At 39.2% G+C, this 22,822-nt stretch overlaps 1 protein-coding gene across 1 annotated transcript in view; it reads left to right on the top strand.

The window, feature by feature from the left end:
* The window catches only part of TRO (trophinin), a 66,669-nt gene that overhangs the window by 12,429 nt on the left and 31,418 nt on the right, over positions 1–22,822 (top strand).

The raw sequence follows: 22,822 nt of genomic DNA, 5'->3' as shown, positions 1-22,822 counted from the left end.
CATCCATTTGCCATGACGTGATGGGACCAGATGCCATAATCTTAGTTTTTTGAATGTTGAATTTTAAGCCAGCTTTTTCACAGCACCATCCATCAACAGAAAGGCTGCCTAAAGACTTTCTGCACCCACAGCCATCTCTAAGAATGCCCCTTAATGTGGTTATGCCCACCAGAGGGCCAAGATTAAGCTTTACCCAGCAGTGGGCAGGCCTGACCCTTCCTACCAGGAAGCATGCCCAAGTCTCCCAACTAGCCTCACCCATCAGGGGGCAGATACCAGAAGCAAAAACAAAACAAGCAAAAAATACATTTCCTCAGCCAGTGGAACTGAGTCTGTCAACAGGTCAGGACCTGCCCTGGGACCAGCTGATGCCTGGACTGTGGATGACAAGAGGGGAGTGTACTCCTGTGACACATAGGCCACCCCCAACAGAAGGGCCACTTCTCCAAGGTTGAGAAATGTAACTAACCTGCCATATACATAAAACCACAAATATAATTTAGACCAAATGAGACAGCATAGGAATATTTTCCAGACAAAGGAACAAGATAAAATCCCCAAAGAACAAGTAATTAGAGTGGACATAGGCAATCTACCCTAAGAAAGAGTTCAGGGTAATGGTCATAAAGATGATTCAAGAACTCAGGAAAAGAATGGATGCTCAGAGTGAAAAGGCACAAGATGTTTTTAACAGAGTTAGAAAATATAAAGAACAATCAAAGTTGAAGAATACAATAACTGAAATAAAAGCCACAATTTAAGGAGTCAATGTCAGAATAGATGAGGCAGAAGAAATGGATAAGAGTGCTGGAAGACAGAGTGGTGGAAATTACTGCTGTGAAACAGAGGAAAAGGAATGAAAAGAAATGAGGACAGCATAAGAGACCTCTGAGACAACATCAAATGTACCAATATTCACATTATAGGGGTCTCAAAAGAGAAGAGAGAGAGAAAGGACCTGAGAAAATATTTAAAGAGATAGTAGCTGAAAACTTCCCTAACATGGGAGAGTAAATAGTCACTTAAGTCCAGGAAGCACAGAGAGTCCCGTATGCGATTAACCTAAGGAGGAACACTCTGAGATACATATTAATCAAACTGACAAAAATTAGAGATGAAGACAAAATATTAAAAGCCGAAAGGGGGCTTTCCCTGGTGGCTCAGTGGTAGTGAATCTGCCTGCCAATTCAGGAGACATGGGTTTGATCCCTGGTCCCAGAGGATCTCACATGCCATGGAACAACTAAGTCCCTGTGTGCCACAACCATTGAGCATCTGCTCTAGAGCATGAAAACCACAGTCACTGAAGCCTGAGAATCCTAGAGACCGTGCTTCACAAGAGAAGCCACTGCAATGAAAAGTCTGCTCTCTGCAACTAGAGAAAAGCCTGTGTAGCAATGAAGACCCATCACAGCCAATAAGTAAATAAAAGTATTTTTTTAAAGAAACAAGGGAAAAATAATATATAACATCCAAGGGAATCCCCATTAGGTTACCAGCTGATTTTTCAGCAGAAACTCTGCAGACCAGAAAGGAATGGCATGATTTATTTAAGGTGATGAAAGGGAAAAATCTACAGCCAAGAGTACACAGGAAGACTTGCTCAGATTTGACAAAGAAATCAAAAGCTTTCTAGACAAGTAAACACTAAAAAAATTCAATACCACCAAACCACCTTTACAACAAATGCTAAAGGAACTTCTCTTGGTGTAAAAGAAAAGGCTACAACTAGAAACAAGAAAATTACAAAATAACAAAGCTTTCTAAAGGAAACATACAATAAAGGGAAACATACAATAAAGATAGGAAATGATCCACACAAATATGATATCTAAACCAGTAATCATGAGAGGAGGAGAGAACAAGTGCAGAATATTTGAAATATTTTATAATAACCTATTGGAGAAGGCAATGGCACCCCACTCCAGTACTCTTGCCTGGAAAATCCCATGGAAGGAAGAGCCTGGTAGGCTGCAGTCCATGGGGTCGCTAAGAGTCGGACACGACTGAGCGACTTCACTTTCACTTTTCACTTTCATGCATTGGAGAAGGAAAAAGGCAACCCACTCCAGTGTTCTTGCCTGGAGAATCCCAGGAACGGGGGAGCCTGGTGGGCTGCTGTCACTGGGGTCACACAGAGTCAGACACGACTGAAGTGACTTAGCATAGCATAGTATAGCATAGCATAATAAACTATAAGGGAAACGAATCTGGAAAAGAATATGTGTGTATATGTGTGTGTGTTTATATATATATATAAAATATTTATATATAAACTGAATATATATATATATATATATATATAAGCTACATACACATGACTACTCATATACATATGTCTATCACTATGTGTGTGCTTAATAACTCAGTTGTGTCTGACTCTCTGCAACCTCATGGACTGTAGCCCACCAGGCTCCTCTCTCCATGGAATTCTCCATGCAAGAATACTAGAGTTGGTAGCTATTCCCTTCTACATATATATACATATATTTGTTGTTTAGTTGCTAAGTCATTTCTGACTCTTTTGCGACCCATGGACTGTAGCCCACCAGGCTCCTCTGTCCATGGGATTTCCCAGGCAAGAATACTGGAGTGGGTTGTATTTTCCATCTCCAGGGGATCTTTGAGCCTACTATCTTTTAAACATTTAAAAAAGATATTAGGCTCAAACCGAACTATGTCCTCATTACATTAAATATATCTCACAGTTCAGTGGGTGGTTTAGTCTCTAAGTCATGTCCAACTCTTGCAACCTCACGGACCATAGCCTGCCAGGCTCCTCTGTCCATGGGATTTTCCAGGCAAGAATACTGGAGTGGGTTGCCATTTCCTTCTCCACACACTTCAGTGAAAAGACTAAAAAAGGTAGAATTCAATTATATGTTTAAAAAAAAATAATAGATTGACCTTAAATACAAGGACACAGGCTGAAACTAAAAGGATGGCTGGTGTCTTACATTAATGCCAGACCAAACAGTCTTTGAATCAGTACATATTAGCAAAGATAAAGATTAACATTTTATAATGATAAAAGGACCCATTAAATTGTAAGATACATTTATAATTTTTTGCACCTATTGTCACAAGTTTGATATATATTAAAAAAATAAAAATATGAAAAATAAACAGTATCTGCAATAAATTATAAACTCCTCTACAAATTGATAGAAATAAATTCACAGTTATAAGTAGAGATTTTAACATGCTTCTCTCAGTAACTAATAAGACAATTCAGTTCAGTTCAGTTCAGCCACTCAGTTGTTTCCGACTTTTTCAACCCCATAGACTGTGGCACTCCAGGTTTCCTGTTCATCACCAACTCCCGGAGCTTGCTCAAACTCATGTCCACTGAGTCGGTGATGCCATCCAGTCATCTCATCCTCTGTCATCCCCTTTACCTCCTGCCTTCAATCTTTCCCAGCATCTGCTGCTGCTGCTGCATTGCTTCAGTCATGTCCAACTCTGTGCAACCCCATAGATGGCAGCCCACCAGGCTCTTCTGTCCCTGGGATTCTCCAGGGAAGAATACTGGAGTGAGTTGCCACGTCCTTCTCCATTTCCAGCATCAGGGTCTTTTCAAATGAATCCATCCTTCACATTAGGTGGCCAAAGTTTTGGAGCTGCAGCTTCAGCATCAGTCCTTCCAATGAATATTCAGGGCTGATTTCCTTTAGGATTGACTGGTTTGATCTCCTTGCAGTCCAAGGGACTCTCAAGAGTCTTCTCACCACAGTTTGAAAGCATCAATTCTTTGGCACTCGGCTCACTTTATGTTCCAACTCTCACATCCATACACGAGTACTGGAAAAACCATAGCTTTGACTAGATGGACCTTTGTTTGCAAAATAATGTCTCTGTTTCTTAATATGCTATATAGGTTGATGATAGCTTTTCTTCCAAGGAGCGAGTGTCTTTTAATTTCATGGCTGCAGTTACCATCTGCAGTGATTTTGGAGCCCAGGAAAATAAAGTCTGTCATGGTTTCTGTTGTTTCCCTATCTATTGCCATGAAGTGATGGGACCGGATGCCATGATCTTTGTTTTTTGAATGTTGAGTGTTAAGTCAGCTTTTTCACTCACTTCTTTAACTTTTATGAAGATTCCTCTTTGCTTTCTGCCATAAGGGTGGTGTCATCTGCGTATCTGAGATTATTGCTATTTCTCCTGGAAATCTTAATTCCAGCTTGTGCTTCATCCAGCCTGGCATTTCACATAGTGTACTCTGCATAAAAGTTAAATAAGCAAGGTAACAATATACAGCCCTGACATACTCCTTTCCCAATTTGGAACCAGTCTGTTGTTCCATGTCCAGTTTTAACTGTTGCTTCTTGACCTGCATACAGATTTCTGAGGAGGCAGGTAAGGTGGTCTGGTATTTCCATCTCCTGTAGAACTTTCCATAGTTTGCTGTGATCTGTACAGTCAAAGGTTTCAGTGTAGTCAATAAAGCAGAAGTAGATGAAAAGAATGAAAAGGACATTTTTTTTTTTGGAAAAAAAAATGTGTCCTTTTCATTATAGGGGACTGGAATGCAAAAGTAGCAAAAATAAGACAATTAACAATTATGTAAGGATATGTGTGATTTGAACAACAATATTAAGCAGTTTGACTTTGAATGACATCTATAAAGCACTACACCAAAGGATAGCAGACTATACATTCCTTTTAAGTGCTCATGAAACAATTTCCAAAAGAGACCATACTCTGGGGTATGTTTTTTTTTTTTTTTCCATTTTAGAATAAACATTAAAATCACAATGATATACACTACACCTACTAAAAAATGTCTTTAAAAACAAAACCAAACTAAGGCAAAGCAAAACTTCATAATCAAATGCTGGTGAGGATACAAAATGATAGAAACTCTCATATATTGCTGGTGGGAATGCAAAATAGTACAGCCACTTTGGAGAGTAGTTTGGGAATTTCACATAAATTTAGGAAAAAAAAAAAAAAAAACTTGCCCTATAGCCCAGAAATCCTATTCCTAGGATAAATTTTTTTTCTAATAGAAAACAAAACTTAAATTCACATAAACTTTGTAAAGAAATGTTTTAGTGGCTCTATGACAATTAAAAGAAAACAACTCAAATGTTCTTCAACTGGTGAATATTTAAGTAAACAGTGCTACATCCATACAATGGAATGTCAAGTATTTACCCTGGATAAATGAAAACTCATGTTCACATGAAAATCTGTTCACAAGTATAGCAGATTTATTTATGATTGCCAAAACCTGGATATAGCTCCAATGTCCTTCAAATGGTGAATAAAAAAAAAAAAAAAAAGCTTTGAAGTATGCATACAGTAGAATACAGTGCTCAATCGTGTGTGACTCTTTGAGGCTCCATGGACTATAGCCCACCAGGTTCGTCTGTTCATGGAATTTTCCAGGCAAGAATACTGGAGTGGGTTGCCATTTCCTACCATACTGTGTAGTCTTCCTGACCCAGGGATTGAACTCTCATCACTTGCATCTCCTGCATTGGCAGGCAGATTCTTTACCACTGAGCCATGTTGGAAGCCTCTAATAGAATACTGGTGGTGGTGGTGGTTTAGTCGCTAAGTCGTGTCTGACTCTTGTGACCCCATGGAATGTAGCCTGCCAAGCTCCTCTGTCCATGGGATTTTCCAGGCAAGAATACTGGAGTGGATTGCCATTTCCTTCTCCAGGGGATCTTCCTGACCAAGGAATAGAACCCAGGTCTCCTGCATTGGAGGCAGATTCTTTACTGACTGAGCTATAAGGGAATACTACTCAACAGCAAAAAGAAGCAAACTACTTATACATGGAGCAACACAGATTAGAGAAAAAAGAAAAACTACAGATTTCAAATGCGACATACTGTGTAATTCCATACATATGATCTTCTGGAAAAGGCAGTGTTATTGAAAAACAGCTCTGTTGTTGTTGGGACTAGAAGAGGGGTGAAGGAATAGACTATAAAAGGACAATATGAGAGAATTTTTTGAGGCTGTAATTGTTCTGGCTTCCCTGATAGTTCAGTTGGTAAAGAATCCGCCTGCAATGCAGGAAACCCAGGTTCAATTCCTGGGTTGCGAAGATCCTCTGGAGAAGGGATAGGCTACCCATTCCAGTAATCTTGGACTACCCTTGTGACTCCGCTGGTAAGAAATCCACCTGCAATGCAGGAGACCTGGGTTAGGTCTCTGGGTTGGGAAGATCCTGGGGAGAAGGGAAAGGCTACCCAATCCAGTGTTTTGGCCTGGAGAATTCCGTGAACCGTATAGTCCATGGGGTTGCAAAGAGTCAGACACGACTGAGCGACTTTCACTTCACAATTGTTCTGTATCTTTCTTTTGTTTTAGATTATGTGACTGTATGTATTTTTTTTAAATAATAGAATTATAAAGAAAAAATAGTAACTTTTACCCAATTCAAGTAAAGGAAGTAATAAGAAGTACTTATTGTGAGAAACTTTATGCTTGTAAAGCTTATAACTTCAATAAAATTATCAAATTTCTTAAAAATACAACTTACCAAAACACATAAAAGATCAAAAGCATGAATAATTCTCTATATGTTAAATAAGTTGAATATGTAATTGAATTTCTTTCTACCAAGAAAACTCAGATGTAAGTGGATGCACTGCAAATTCTTGGAGCATTTAAGGAAGAAATATTTGCCTATTTTACATAAACTCTGTCAGAGAATATAATAAAGATGAAACATTTTGCAAATTGTGTTATGAGACCAGATTTACCCTGATACCAAAACCTGACAAAGAAACTATAAGAACTATAACTTTCATGAACATGCAAAAGTTATAAGCAAACTATTTGCAAATTAAACTCCATAACATATGAAAAAGATAATGCATCATGACCAAGAGATATTTATTTCAGGAATTCAAGTTAATGAAACAGTCAACAGAACAAGGAGGCAATCTATAGGATGGGAAACCTTATATTTAATTAGGGGTTAATATAAAAAATATGCAAGCTACTTCTGCAACTCAACAGCAAACAAAACAAAAACAAAAAAGCAAAATAACAACTTGATTTAAAAGTGGCCTAAAAACTTGAATAGATATTTTTCCAAAGAAGACATTAAATGACCAACAGATAACATGAAAAAAAAATGCTCAGTTTCACTAATTGTCAGGGAAATGTAAATCAAGCCCACAGTGAGATATTACCATGCACCTGTCAGGATGGTGTGTATGTATGTGTGTGTGTGTGTGTGTGTGTGTTTGTGTGTGTGTGTGTGTGTGTGTGTGTCTGGAGACAGAGTGAGCAAGTGTTGGTGAAGATATGGAGAAATTGAAACTCTTGCACATTGTTGTTGGAAATCACAGTGATGCAAACATTATGATCAAAAAAGAATTGCTGTATGGCTCAGGAAACTCAAACAGGGGCTCTGTATCAACCTAGAGGGGTGGGATGGGGAGGGAGATGGGAGGGAGGTTCAAAAGGGAGGGGATATATTTATACCTATGGCCAATTCATGTTGAGGTTTGACAGAAAACCACAAAATTCTATAAAGCAATTATCCTTCAACAAAAAAATTAAAAGAAAAAAAAAAAAAGAATAGAACTACCAATTCCGCCTCTGGATATATATTCAAAGAAAACAAAATCACTATCTTGAAAACATATCTGCACTCCCAAGTTCATTGCAGCACTATTCACGATAATCAAGATGTGAAAGTGTTAATCACTCAGTTGTGTCCAACTCTTTGCAATGCCATGGGCTGTAGCCTGCCATGCTCCTCTGTCCATGGGATTCTCCAGGCAAGAATACTGGATTGGGTTGACATTTCCTTCTCCAGAGGGTCTTTCCAAGCCAAGCAATATAATATGTTTATAAATTGCAAAAAAAACAAAGCATGAATCATAAAGAATAAACTTTATCAAGTGGCTTTTGTCAATAGTGCAAAGTCCTGCTCTTTGAAAGACAATATCAAGAAAATGAAAAGGCAAACCACTGACTGGGAGTATATATTTGCAACGTGTATTAGAGGGAAAAATTCAGATTAAATAAATAACTCTAAAAAGTCAACAATAAGAACACACAAAACTAATTAAGAACCGTGATAAGCAATGCTATGAGGAAGAAGCCAGGTTCCAAATCATACACTACGACATCTTGGGAAAACAAAATTATAGAATGAAGAACACATAAGAAGTATCTAGGAATTAAATTTGTTTGGAGAGTTTGACCAGAAAGGTTTTGTATAGTGGAATTTTAGGATGTGATGAAACTCTGTGGTTTCTTGATCATAAGCATTGTTATATGACTCTGCATTTGCTAAAATCCATAGAACATACATTGTACATACATAGAACATACATATAAAATACATAGAACATACATAATACACGTAAATTAAAAACAAATTAAAATATGGCTAAATATTTGAACAAATGTTTCACAAAAGAAGATGTACGAATGTGCAACAAGCTTGTGAAGGGTATTTAATATCACTGCTTATCAGGTAAATAAAAATTAAAACAACACTAACAGACCACTTCACAACCACTGGATGAATAAAATTAAAGGACTGAGAATTCCAATTGCTGATGAGGGTGTAGGACAAGTGAAACTCTCATGTGCTGCTGGTGGGAGTGCAAAATGTTATAGCTACATTGGCAAACAATTTCAAAATATCATAATTTCAAATATACACTCAATGATATTACTCAACAATCTCATCCTCAAGTATTCACTCAAGAGAAATAAACATATGTCCATAAATGGCTTACACAGAAATGTTCATAGAAGGTTTATTTATAATAGCCTCCAATCTGGAAAAGAGACTGCTAACACTTTTTGATCAGTGAATTGACAAACATTATGGTATATGTACATGATTAAAGCTATTCAGCAATAAACCAAATAAACTTATGTATGCAAAATCATGAAGAAGTCCCAAATATGAGTTTTAAAAGTCACTCAAAAGAGTACATAGTGTATAATTCCATTTATTAATATACAAAATCCTTTTATAAATTCCTTTTGTCAATCCTTTTTTAGAAATGAATTTATTTATTTTAATTGGAGGATAATTACTTTACAATATTGTGATGGTTTTTGCCATACAACATGCATCAGTCAAAGGTATACATATGTCCCTCCCATCCTGAACTCCCTTTTCATCTCCCTTCCCACTCTATCCCCTCTATCCCTCTATAAATTCCACTTATATGACAAAAATGATCTTTTTTTTTTTTTTGACAGAAAGAAGCTAAGTTGTTGCCTAGGCCTTGGAGCAAGAGGGAACTTTTTTGGGTGATGAAAATATTCTACATCTTGATTGTGGAGGCTGTTTCATGGGTCTATACATTGCAAACTTGTTAAACTATAAATGTAAAATGGCTGCATTATACTGTATGCAAATAATACCTCAATAAATTTTACCTTAAAAAACTAAATGATTGCTATTCTCTGCATTACCATAATAAAGCAAAGAGTGGCCATCTCAATAGATGTACCAAGAGAGTCGATAAAGTCAGCACTTGTTCAGGATTAAAATTCTTGGCAAACTTTATTTTGATTTAATAAAAGGTATTTGCAAACAATATACAGATGGTATCTTACTTGTTCAGTCGCTAAGTTGTGTTCAACTTTTTGTGACCCCATGGACTGCAGTATGCCAGGCTTCTGTGTCCTTCACTATCTCCTGGAGTTTGCTCAAATTCACATCTACTGAGTCTGTAATGCTATCTAACCAGCTCATCCTCTGCCACCCTCTTCTCCTTTTGCCTTCAATCTTTCCCAGCATCAGCGTCTTTGAAATGAGAACTCTTCACATCAGGTGGCCAAAGTATTGGAGCTTCAGCTTCAGTATCAGTCCTTCCAATGGATATTCATGGTTGATTTCTTTCAGTATTGACTGGTTTGATTTCCTTGCAGTCCAAGGGACTCTCAATAGTCTTCCTCAGCACGACAATTCAAAAGCATCAATTCTTTAGCATTCAACCTTCTTTATGGTCCAACTCACACATCTGTACATTACTGCAGGAAAAAAAAAAAAAACAAAAAACATTGCTTTGATTTTACAGACCTTTGTCGTCAAGGTGATGTCTCTGCTTTTTAATATGGTGTCTAGGTTTGTCATAGCTTTCCTTGAAGGAGCAATCATCTTTTAATTTCATGGCTGCAGTCATCATTGGCAGTGATTTTGGAGCCCAAGAAAATAAAATCTATCACTGTCTCCCCTTCTATTTGCCATGAAGAAGTGGGACCAGATGCCATGATCTTTGTGTTTTGAATATTGAGTTTCAAGTCAGCTTTTTCACTTTCCTTTTTCACCCTCATCTAGAGGCTCTTAAGTTCATTTTCACTTTCTGCCATTAGAGTGATATCTTCTGCATATCTGAAGTTATTGATATTTCTCCTGGAAATCTTGATTCCAGCCTGTGATTCATCCAACCCAGCATTTCACATGAAATACTCTGCATATGTTATATAAATAGGGTGACAATATACAGCCTTGTCATACTCCTTTTCCAATTTTGAACCAGTCAGTTGTTCCATGTCTAGTTCTAATTGTTGCTTCTTGATCCACATACAGGTTTCTCAGGAGGCAGATAAGGTGGTCTGGTATTCCCATCTCTTTCAGAATTTTCCAGTTTATTGTGATCCACACAGTCAAAGGCTTTTTTTTTTTTTTTTTTAATACTTTACAATATTGTATTGGTTTTACCATACATCAACATGCATCCGCCACGGGTGTACGCGTGTTCCCCATCCTGAACCCCCCTCCCACCTCCCTCCCCATGCCATCCCTCTGGGTCATCCCAGTGCACCAGCCCCATGCTTCCTGTATCCTGCATCGAACCTGGACTGGCGAATCGTTTCTTATATGATATTATACATGTTTTAATGCCATTCTCCCAAATCATCCCCCCCCCCCACAGAGTCCAAAAGACTGTTCTGTATATCTGTGTCTCTTTTGCTGTCTCGCATACAGGGTTGTCGTTACCATCTTTCTAAATTCCATATATATGCATTAGTATACTGTATTGGTGTTTAAAGGTTTTAATGTAACGAAGCAGTGAAAGTGTTAGTCTCTCAGTTGTGTCCGACTCTTTGTGGCTCTATGGATTGTAGTGTCCATGGAATTTTCCATGTAAGAATACTGGAGTGGCTTGCGATTTCCTTCTCCAGGGGATTTTCCTGACTCGAGGTTTGAATCCAGGTCTCCCACATTGCAGGCAGATTCTTTACTGTCAGAGCCACCAGGAAAGACCTAATGAAGCAGAAGTAGATGTTTTTCTGGAATTCCCTTGCTTTCTCTACAATCCAATGAATGTTGAAAACTTGATCTCTGGTTCCTCTGCCTTTTCTAAACTCAGCTAGTACATCTGTAAGTTCTCGGTTCACGTACTGCTGAAGCCTAAATTGAAGGATTTTGAGTATAATCTTACTTACCCCACTTACTAGCGTGTGAAATGAGTGCAGTTGTACTGTAGTTTGAACATTCTTTGGCATTGCCCTTCTTTGCTAGATTTACATCTGTTTCTTTTTGATGCTAATGTAAATGGCATTATGCCTTAATTTCAAATTTCCATTGTTCATTGTAGATGTATAGGAAAGTGATTGAGTTTTGTATATTAACCTTGCCTACAGTATTGCTATAATTATTATTTCTAGGATGATTTTCTGCTGATTCTTTGGATTTCTTTACATAGACAATCATACTATCTATGAAAACAAAACCAACTTTAGATCTTCCATCCCAATATGTATGCGTTTATTTACCTTTCTTGTCTTATTACGTTAGCCAAGACTTGCAGTATGATGTAGAAGTGGTGAATGAGGACATCCTTGCCTTGTTCCTGATCTTGGGAAAGCATTTCTAGTTTCTTGCCTTTAAGTATAATGTTAACTGTAGGATTTTTGTAGGTATTCCTTATTGAGTTGAAGAAATTTCTCTCTATTTCCAGTTGCTTAGAGTTTTTATCATGAATAGGTGCTGAGTTTTGTCAAATGCATTTTTTTGCATCTATTGATTGATTTTTCTTCTTTAGCCAGCTGATATGATGTATTAAATTAATTGATTTCCTTAGTTGGAGCAGCCTTGCATACCTAGAATAAATTGCACTTGGTGTGTAATTCTTTTTATACATTATTGGATTATATTTGCCTGTATTTTGTTCAGGATTTTTGATTCTAAGGGAGAAAAATAAAGTGCCAGAAACCATCCCTGAAGATACACCAGCTTCAACTGAAATATACTCAAAAAGCTAATGCAACTATAAAGATAAGAACTAATGGAAATCAGGACAATGGTATATGATCCAAATAAGAATATCAACAAAGAGAAGTTATAAGATGGAAACAAAAATTCTGGAACTGAAAGCTATAAGAACTAAATGAAAGAATTAACTTGGGAAGTTCAACAGACTTGATTAGACAAAAGGAAAAATCAGTGAGCTTGAAGATAGGACTTTTAAAATTAGTGAGTCTGAGGAGATGAAATTAAAAAAAAAAAAAAAAAAAAAGAATGAAAACAAATGAGGAAAGCCTAAGGAACTCATGGGACACAATAAAGGAGGCAAATATACAAATTATGGGAGTCCCAGAAAGAGATATGACAAGGTGACAAAGAGATTATTTGAAGAAATAATAGCTAAAAATTTACCAAATGAAAGGAAAGATACGACTCTACTAATCCAAAAACTTAACAAATGTTAAGTAAGATAAAAAAAATCCATACCATGAAATATAATTCAGTTGTTGAAAGTGAAAGACAATGAGAGAATTTTGAAAGTAGCAAGTGAAAAACAATTCATAACTTACACGGAGTCTTCAATAAAATCTTCAGTCAATTTATCAGCAGAAACCTTGGCGACCAGAAAAAATAGAGTAAAATATTTAAGATACTGAAAGAACTGTCAATTTTTTCTTTTTCATGTTAAAATGGACTTTATTTTCCTCCCAACTTTATTGGGATATAATTGACCAAATAAAATTATATATAAGTAAAATGTACAACTTGATGATTTGATAAGCAAAACATTGTGAAATGATTAACATAATCATATAAATTAACACATCCATCACTTTGCAGGGGTTTTTGTGTGTGTGAAAATGTTTAAGATCTACTCTTAGCAAATTTCAAGTATACATTAAATATTACTAACTATAGTCACCATGCTGTACATTAGATAACCAGAGTTTATTAATCTTATAACACATATCCATTGACCAGAATATCCCCATTCCAAGGTCACTGGTTTGATCTCCATAGGGGCCAAGTTTGCTTGTTACTTTGGGCTTCCCTTGTGGCTCAGACAGTAAAGAAACTGCTTGCAATGTGGGAGACTTGGGTTCAACCCCTGGGACGGGAAGATCCCCTGGAGGAGGGCATGGCAACCCACTCCAGGTATTCTTGTCTGGATAATTCCCATGGCCAGAGGAGCCTGGCAGGCTACGGGCCATGGGGTCACAAACAGTAAGACATGACTGAGTAACTAAGCACAGCACAGCAGCCCCCATTAATCACCACTTTACTGCCTGTTTCTGTGAGTTTCACTTGTTTTTTTTTTTTTTTTTAGATTCCACCTGTAAGTGAGGGTAATATCTCCTTCTGCTTCATTAGCTACTCTAAAGCCTTTGACTGTGTGGATCACAAAAAACTGGAAAATCTTCAAGAGATGGAAATACCAGACCACTTTATTTGCCTCTTGAGAAATCTGTATGCTGGTCAAGATGCAACAGTTAGAACCAGACATGGAACAACCTACTGGTTCCAAATTGGGAAAGGAATACATCAAGGCTGTATATTGTCACCTTGCTTATTTAACTTATATGCAGAGTACATAATGCAAAATGCTGGACTGAATGAAACACAAGCTGGAATCAAGATTGCAGGGAGAAATATCAATAACCTAAGATATACAGATAATACCACCCTTACGGCAGAAAGTGAAGAGGAACTAAACAGCCTCTTGATCAAGGTAAAAGAGGAGAGCAAAAAAACTAGCTTAAAACTCAACATTCAAAAAATGAAGATCATGGCATCTGGTCTCATCACTTCATGGCAAATAGATGGGGAAACAATGTCAACCAGACCACCTTACTTGCCTCCTGAGATATCTGTATGCTGGTCAAGGCTGTGCACCTGAAACATATAATATTGTACCTCTGCTGCTGCTGCTGCTGCTGCTGCTAAGTCATGTCAGTCATGTCCGACTCTGTGCAACCCCATCAACAGCAGCCCACCAGGCTCCTCTGTCCCTGGGATTCTCCAGGCAAGAATACTGGAGTGGGTTGCCATTTCCTTCTCCAACGCATGCATGCATGCTAATTTGCTTCAGTGACGTCTGACTCTGTGTGACCCTATGGACAGCATCCCTCCAGGCTCCTCTGTCCACAGGATTCTCCAGGCAAGAATACTGGAGTGGGTTGCCATTGCCTTCCCCTCAACTATGCCTAAATAAAAAAGAATACACACAGATGGCAGACAGTTATTTGAAAAGTTGTTCACATAGTCAGAGAAATTTGAAATCAGAATCACAAAGAAATATTACTTCACATTTGTTAGGATGTCTTTATAAAAGTCAAAAGATAACTTGTATTGTCAAGAATGTGAAAAAAGAGTACTCTTGTCCACTATTGGTGGGAATGTAAATATGTACAGCCATTATGGAAAACATTGGAAGTTTCTCAAAAAAAAAAAAAAAATATAACAACCATATAATCAACAACCCCACCCCTAAGTATGTATTCAAAGAAATAAAGTTATCTTAAAGAGATATCAGCACTCTCATGTTCATTGTTGCATTATTCGTGAAGGTCAAGATCTGGAAAAACCCATATGGATAATGTGTCCATAAGGGTAATGAAAAAATATATATATGAACATTATTCAGCCATAAGAAATAACACAATCCTACTTTTGTGACAATGTGGATGAAGCTGCATCTCATTATACTAAAATAAGCCAAACAGAGAAAAACAAATCTATATTCTCACTAATCAGTCAGTTTAGTTTAGTTGCTCAGTTGCGTCTAACTCTTTGTGACCCCATAGACTGCAGTACGCTAGGCTTCCCTAGCCATGACTAACTCCTGGAGCTTGTCCATTGAGTTGGTGATGACATCCAACCAGCTCGTCCTCAGTTGTCCCCTTCTCCTCCTGCTTTCAATCTTTCCCAGCATCAGGGTCTTTTCCAATGAGTCCAATCTTCGCATCAGGAGGCCAAAGTATTGGAGCTTCAGCTTGCTTTCAATCTTAGCTTTGACCAGATGAACCTTTGTCAATAGTGTTTCTGCTCTTTAATATGCTGTCTAAGATGGTCATAGCTTTTCTTCCAAGGAGCAAGTATCTTTTAATTTCAAGGCTGCAGTCGCCATCTGCAGTGATTTTGGAGTCCAAGAAGCCAGGAAGAAAAACACCAATACAGTATACTAATGCATATATATGGAATTTAGAAAGATGGTAACAATAACCCTGTATATGAGACAGCAAAAGAGACACTGATGTATAGAACAGTCTTTTGGACTCTGTGGGAGAGGGAGAGGGTGGGAAGATTTGGGAGGATGGCATTGAAATACGTATAATATCATATATGGAACAAGTCGCCAGTCCAGGTTCGATGCATGATACTGGATGCTTGGGGCTGGTGCACTGGGACGACCCAGAGGATGGTATGGGGAGGGACAAGGGAGGAGGGTTCAGGATGGGGAACACATGTATACCTGTGGCAGATTCATTTCGATATTTGGCAAAACCAATACAATATTGTAAAGTTTAAAAATAAAATAAAATTTAAAAAAAAGAAAAAAAAAAAAAAAAGAAATATAGTCTTGACAACCAAAGCTGAAAGAAAGATCACCACAGAGGAGTCAAGATGGCAGAATAAAAGGATGCAGAATTTGTCACTCTTCATAAGTACACAAATAATTCATCTACAAACAGAACAATTCCCACAGAGCACCTGCTGGACATTAGCATAAGACTTTGGACACCCAGAAGAATGAAAGACAGAAGATAAAAATAGTAGAATAAAAAAATGGACCAGAAACTCTTGTGGGGAGCTGAAGGTGACAGGAGGCCCCATCACTCAGAAAAACTCCATCACAGTGGGGAAATCAGCTTGGACAGAAAAAGACCTTTGGGAAATCAAAGGAGAATGCAGCAGATGGTCTGTGGAAGGCAGGACAAAGTAAGAACAGCATGCAGAGGTGGTCCTAGGATGACAGAGGAATAGGATGGGGAGACCACTTTCTCCCCGACAAATTCATAAAAAGATCATTTGAATGCTGAGCAACTTCCACAAAACAACTTCTGAATGCTGGCGGATGACACCATGCACCCAGAAAGGTAGCCCATTCTCGTTTAAAGGAGGTAGGACAAAATATAAAGACAAAAAGAGTGACAAAAGAGTTAGGGATGGAGACCCATCCTGGCGAGGGAGTCAAGAAGGAGGAGAAGTTTCCAAACACCAGGAAACCCTCTCACTAGCAGGTCTGTGGGGAGTTTTGAAATCTCAGAGGGCAACATAACCAGGAGGGAAAACAAAAACAAAAACCAAAGTCCACAGAATATGTGCCTTAACCACAACTCCCAGCGGAGAAAGCCCAGACACTCAAGTCTGCCACCAGTGAGCAGGACAGATGAGGTTGCATGCTTAGGGTAAGGACCAGGCCTGAATGCCCTGAGGACAATCTGAGGGAGCTAACATGAGATAGCAACCCAAACTGTGGGATAGCCAGAGAGAGAGAGAGAAGAAAAAAAGAGAGAGAAGAGAACTTTCGCATGGAAAGCTCTAACCTAAGGCACAGGCTGGCCTGCTCACAGAACAAAGGATTGAGTGAATACCAAAGGAGAGCTAGCCAGCTGTGGACAGGCCCATTCCCCCGACGGAGGCAGAGAGGCAGGCAGGCAACAACCAGAGCTGAAAGGCAAGGGACAATCTTGGCCCCAGAGACGGCATCATCCACCAAACTGTGAGCAGGCTCCCAGTTGCTAACCAAGTCTTCCTGGGATCCTGGACAGTTGACATCTGCCAGGAGGGTCGCAACCTGAGATTCCCCAGAGGAGACACACAGCACACCTGAGACAGTGCTCTTGCAGCACACCCAGGAAACTGAGTGGCTGGGACTGGGGAGGTGATAAGACACACTACACACACCTGGCATAGTGCACTCACCAAGCACCTGGTTGCCTGAGCTGTTTGCACCTGGGAAGGGCACAAAACGCATGTCCAACTGAGTCTGTGCCTTTGTGGAGTACCTGAGAACCTGAACCTGAGCAGCCTAGACATGGGAAGTGAATGCAACACAGGGGCTGCTTTGGACAGTTCCGCTTCAGAGCAACCCGGAACCTGAGCAGTGTAGACAGGAAAAGCACAGGCACCATGAGCTGGGGCAAAGTCAGTGTAGTCCATACACTGCACGCACTCCCCACACACGCCAGTGGTATTTGTTTGCAGTGTTCCTCCCTCTACACAGCACAACTGAACAAGTGAGCCTAAATAAGTGACCACCTTCACCGCCTTGTGTCAGGGTGGAAATTAGACACTGAAGAGACTCGCAAACAGAGGAAGCCAAAATAAACAAAGAAGAGGGAGCTGCTCTGGAAGTGACAGGGGCAACAGATGAAAACCCTGTAGTTAGCATTGACTAAGCACTGGACGACAGAGGATGAGATGGCTGGATGGCATCACCGACTCAATGGACATGAGTTTGAGTGAACTCCGGGAGTTGGTGGTGGACAGGGAGGCCTGGCGTGCTGCGATTCACGGGGTCGCAGAGAGTCGGACACGACTGAGTGACTGAACTGAACTGAACTGAACTGAAGCATTGGAAGAGGCCTATAGACCTTGAGAAGAAGTATAAGCTGGAACAAGGAACTATCTGAAACTGAACTGACCCCACACTGCCCTCCACAGCTCCAGAGAAATTCCTAGATATATTTTTACTATTATAATTTTTAAGTTCTTTATTATTCCTTTAATTTTCATTTTTACAACCTACTATTACCTTTAAAAAAAGACCCTATTTTAAAAGCAAATTTCACATGCATATTTTTTATAATCTTTGTGATTGATTTTATTTTGCATTTTTAATATTGTATTTTTGAGAGTCTAAACTCTACTCTAGATTTTTAATCTTTGCTTTTTGGTATTTGTTATCAATTTTGTACCTTTAAGAATCTAATCTTCAGTACCCATTTTTACTTAAGGGTGTGATTACTGATTTGATTCCTGGGTTGGGAAGATCCCCTGGAGGAGTGCATGGCAACCCACTCCAATATTTTTACCTGGAGAATCCCATGGGCAGAGGAGCCTGGCAGGCTGAAGTCCATGGTGTCACAAAGTCAGACACAATGAAGCAACTAAGCACAGGACAGCACAGCACAAACTTACCTAAGGAGGCAAAAGACCTATTATGCAGAAAACTGTAAGATACTGGCTATAGAAATCAAAGACCTCACTAACTGAAGGAGAGATATACCATGTTCTTTGTTTGAAAGAATCAATATTATGAAGATGACCATACTATCCAAAGCAATCTATAGATCCAATGCAACCAAATTACAATGGCATTTTCCACAGAACTAGAACCAAAAATTTATAATTTGCATGTAAACATAAAAGACCCCAAGTAGCCAAAGCAACCTTGAGAAAGAAAAATGGAAGAATTAAACTCCCTGTTATTGTTCAGTTACTAAGTCTTATCTGACTCTTTACAACCCCATGAACTGCAGCACACCAGACTTCCCTGTCCTTCACAATCTCCTGGAGTTTTCTCTGACTCATGTCCATTGAGTCAGTAATGCATTCCAACCATCTCATCCTCTGTAGTCTCCTTCTCCTCCTGCTTTCAATCTTTCCCAGAATCAGGGTCTTTCCCAATGAGTCAGCTTTTTTCACCAGGTGGCCAAAGTATTGGAGCCTCAGCATCAGTCCTTCCAATGAATATTCAGGGTTGATTTCCTTTAGGATTGACTGGTTTCAACTCCTTGCTGTCCAAGGAATCTCAAGAGTCTTCTCCAGCACCATGATTTGAAAGCATTAATTCTTATGTGCTCAGACTTCTGTATGGTCCAACTGTCACATCCATACATGACTACTGGAAAAACCATAGCTTTGACTAGGTAGGCCTTTGTTGGCAAAGTAATGTCTCTGCTTTTTAATCCACTCTCTAGGTTTGTCATAGCTTTTATTCCAAGCAGCAAGTGCCTTTTAATTTTCTGGCTGCAATCACTGTCCACAGTGATTTTGCAGCCCAAGAAAGTAAAGTCTTTCACTGTTTCCACTTTTTTTCCCCATCTATTTGCCATGTAGTGATGGACTGGATGCCACTATCTTAGTTTTTTGAATGTTGAGTTTTAAACCAGATTTTTCACTCTCCTCTTTCACCCTCATCAAGAGGCTTTTTAGTTCCTATTCGCTTTCTGCCTTTAGAGTGGTATCATCTGCATATCTGAGATTGTTGATATTTCTCCTGGGATTCTTGATTCCAGCTTGTGAACCATCCAGTCTGGCATTTCACATGATGCACTCTGCATATAAGTTAAGTAAGAATGGTGATAATATATAGCCTTGATGTACTCCTTTCCCAAGTTTGAAACAGTCTATTGTTCCATGTCTGGTTCTAACTGTTGCTTCTCGCCCTGCATACAGGCTTCTCAGGGAACAGGTAAGGTGGTCTGGTATTCCCATCTCTTGAAGAATTTTCTCCAGTTTGTTGTGATCAACACAGTCAAAGGCTTTAGTGTAGTCAGTGAAGCAGAAGTAGATTTTGGGGGGAACTTCTTTGTTTTTTTCTGTGATCCAGTGGATGTTGGCAATTTGATCTCTGTTTCCTCTGTGTTTTCTAAATCCAGCTTGTACATCTGGAAACTCTCGGTTCACATACTCCTGGAGCCTAGCTTGAATGATTTTAATCATATTCTTTCTTCCCTGACTTCAGACTATTCTACAAAGCTACAGTCATCACCTCACACCAGTCAGAATGGCCATCATCAAAGAAAAATACAAAGAATAAATACTGGAATCGATGTGGAGAAAACAGAACCCCCTTGCACTGTTAGTGAGAATGTAAATTGGTACAGCCACTATGGAGATCAGTATGGATGTGCCTTATAAAACTAAAATTAGAACTACCATATGACCCTGCTATCCCACCACTGGGCATAAACCCTGAGGAAAACCATAATTCAAAAAGACACATATACCTCAGTGTTTATTGCAGCACTATTTACAGCAGCCAGGACATGGAAGCCACCTAACTGTCCATTGATAGATGAATGGGTAGAAAAGATGTGGTACATATATGAAATGGAATATTACTGAGCCATAGAAAGAACAAAGTTGGGTCATTTGTAGTGATGTGGATGGCCTCAGAGTCTGTCATACAGAGTGAAGTATGTAAGAAAGGGAAAAACAAGTATCATATATTAACACATATATATCACATACATATGAAATCCAGGGGCTACCCAGGTGGCTCAGATGGTAAAGAGTTTGCCTGTAATGCAGGAGATCCAGGTTCAAACCCTGGGTCAGAATGAATCCCTCCCACAAGGGATTGGCTACCCACTCCAGTATTCTTGCCTGGAGAATTTCATGGACAGAAGGGCCTGGCAGGCTACAGTCCATGGGATCACAAAGAGTCAAACATGATTTCACCCTTTCACTTTCATTAAGTCTAGGAAAAGTGTACAAATGAACTTATTTACAGGGCAGGGATATAGATGAAAATGTAGAGAATGGATAAGTGGGCACATGAGAGGGAGGGGATTGTGGGATTAATTGGGAGATTAGCACTGACATATATACACTACCATGTGTAAAATATATAGTTATTGGGAGGCTTCTGTATAGCACAGGGAGCTCAGCTTAGTGTTCTGTGATGACCTAGAGGGGTAGGATGGGGGGTTTGGTGGGAGGCTGATGAGGGAGGGGATATATGTATATATATAGCTGATTCACTTTAACAGAATAAACTCACACAACATTGTAAGAAATTATACTCCAGTAACGATAATAAAAACAAGAAAGATCACCATATAACTTGGTAGGACAAAAGTTAAAAAAAAGAATAAGGATGGGACTTGTGTCTCTGGGAGTGAGTTCTCAAGAGAAAAGTTTCTTCTCCCTTGGAACCCACTTCAGGGACTGGGAGGTCAGTTGGGACAGTTAGGGAACCTCATTGAGAGATCAGCCCAAACAGTCTTCACAGTGTTACCACAATCCCCAGCCTGACACACAAACCATGCCTGTTAGTGTAGGCAGTGGCTGGGTGCTGAAACTTGGACTTCAATGGACAGACTCAAAGAGAAGACTTGATTTGGCTGCACGAAAACAGCCAAAGGGCCTAAGGTGTGTTCTTTACTGCAACTGAGGTTGTACTGCATAAAATAGAGCCTATGTCCAGTATAGGACCCCCATTGTTAACATGCATGTGAAGGGAACAGCATGGCTCTGCCATAGCAGCCTTATTCTTAGCATGTTCACAGGGGTTGAAGCAAAGCTTTGGGATTGTGTAAGGACCAGTGTGTTGCTCACATGCAGAAGCAGTGCTTAAATCTAAGTGAATTCCTGGTGGATGTGCTACTTCAGTGGATTCACACTGGTGGCATTGTGAATGCAGCTCTTGGGTGACAGCTGAGTTGATTACTGTGCTCTCATAGCTGAGGTGTATCAGGTGTCAGCAGCAGCAGGCTTTGTGGCCAGATACATGCAGAAGCAAGGCTGAAACCTGAGCTGATTACCAGCATCCCCACAGTGGAAGTGGGGCCAAGGCAATTCCAACAGCTGTGTATTTTTGAGCAAACACACTGGGTGACAAGTGATGTCATAGAGTTGCATGTCCTGAGAGACAACTCCTGGGGAGAAACACACAGCAGCTCCTTTCCAAGTGGGAAATCTCCTTTCCCAGCACTCCAGTCCTACCTACCTTCCACCAAGGTGTATAACAGGTTCAGGGGATCTCTACTCCAACAACTAGGGAGCAAACTCTGCCCCTGATAGAGCAAAGAGGATGTCCCACCCAACATCCACTGCAGGTTCTGGTCACCACAACACCAATCACACCACTATCAAGGGACTAATAGGCAACACATTCTGAGGAAGGATGTGGCAGGCATCCATACCAAATATAGTCCTTGAAACAAAAATATTGGAGTCATACAGCCTACACAAGGATGCTCCTGCATAAAAACAGACATTCAATATCACAGTAAATAAATGTATCTCCTAAATTTGTAGAGTCAGAGGAATATAAGCAAAATAAAAAGTCAAAGAACAACTCCCAACTAAAAGTTGGGAGTTTTATCTTGAAGAACTCAATAAAGCCCCTGAATGAAATACATACATACATACATGTATATATATACACACACACACCTAATATAGGAGCACCTAAAAGTGTAAAATAAATGCTAACAGACATAAAAGATGAAATTGACAGGAATTAAATAATAGTGGGAGACTTTGCCACCCCACTGACATCAATAGACAGACCATCCAGACAGAAAAAAAAAAAAAAAAAACAGTAGGGCAACAGGAGTCCTAAATAACGTAATAGACAAGTTGGACTTCACTGATATCTACTGGACACTACATTAAAAAGGAAAAAAAAAAAACAAAACAGAACAACAATGACAAAACCCAACCAAACTAAAAAAAAAAAAAAAAAAACCAAAAAAAAACCCCAAAAAACCCAAACCAGAAAATATATTCTTTTCAAGTGCTCATAGAGCATTCTGTAGGATAGACCACATACTAGATCACAAAGCAATTAATTTAAATTTAAGCAGATAGTCATTATTTCAACCATCTTTTCTGACTACAACAAGCATGTTTCTAGTATGAAACTGGAAATAATCAACAGAAAGA

This window comes from Bos indicus x Bos taurus, chromosome X, assembly GCF_003369695.1.
Source record: "Bos indicus x Bos taurus breed Angus x Brahman F1 hybrid chromosome X, Bos_hybrid_MaternalHap_v2.0, whole genome shotgun sequence".
Lineage (NCBI taxonomy): Eukaryota > Metazoa > Chordata > Mammalia > Artiodactyla > Bovidae > Bos > Bos indicus x Bos taurus.
The sequence above is the reverse complement of the archived record's forward strand: the minus strand, read 5'-3'. Positions and strand labels throughout refer to the sequence as shown.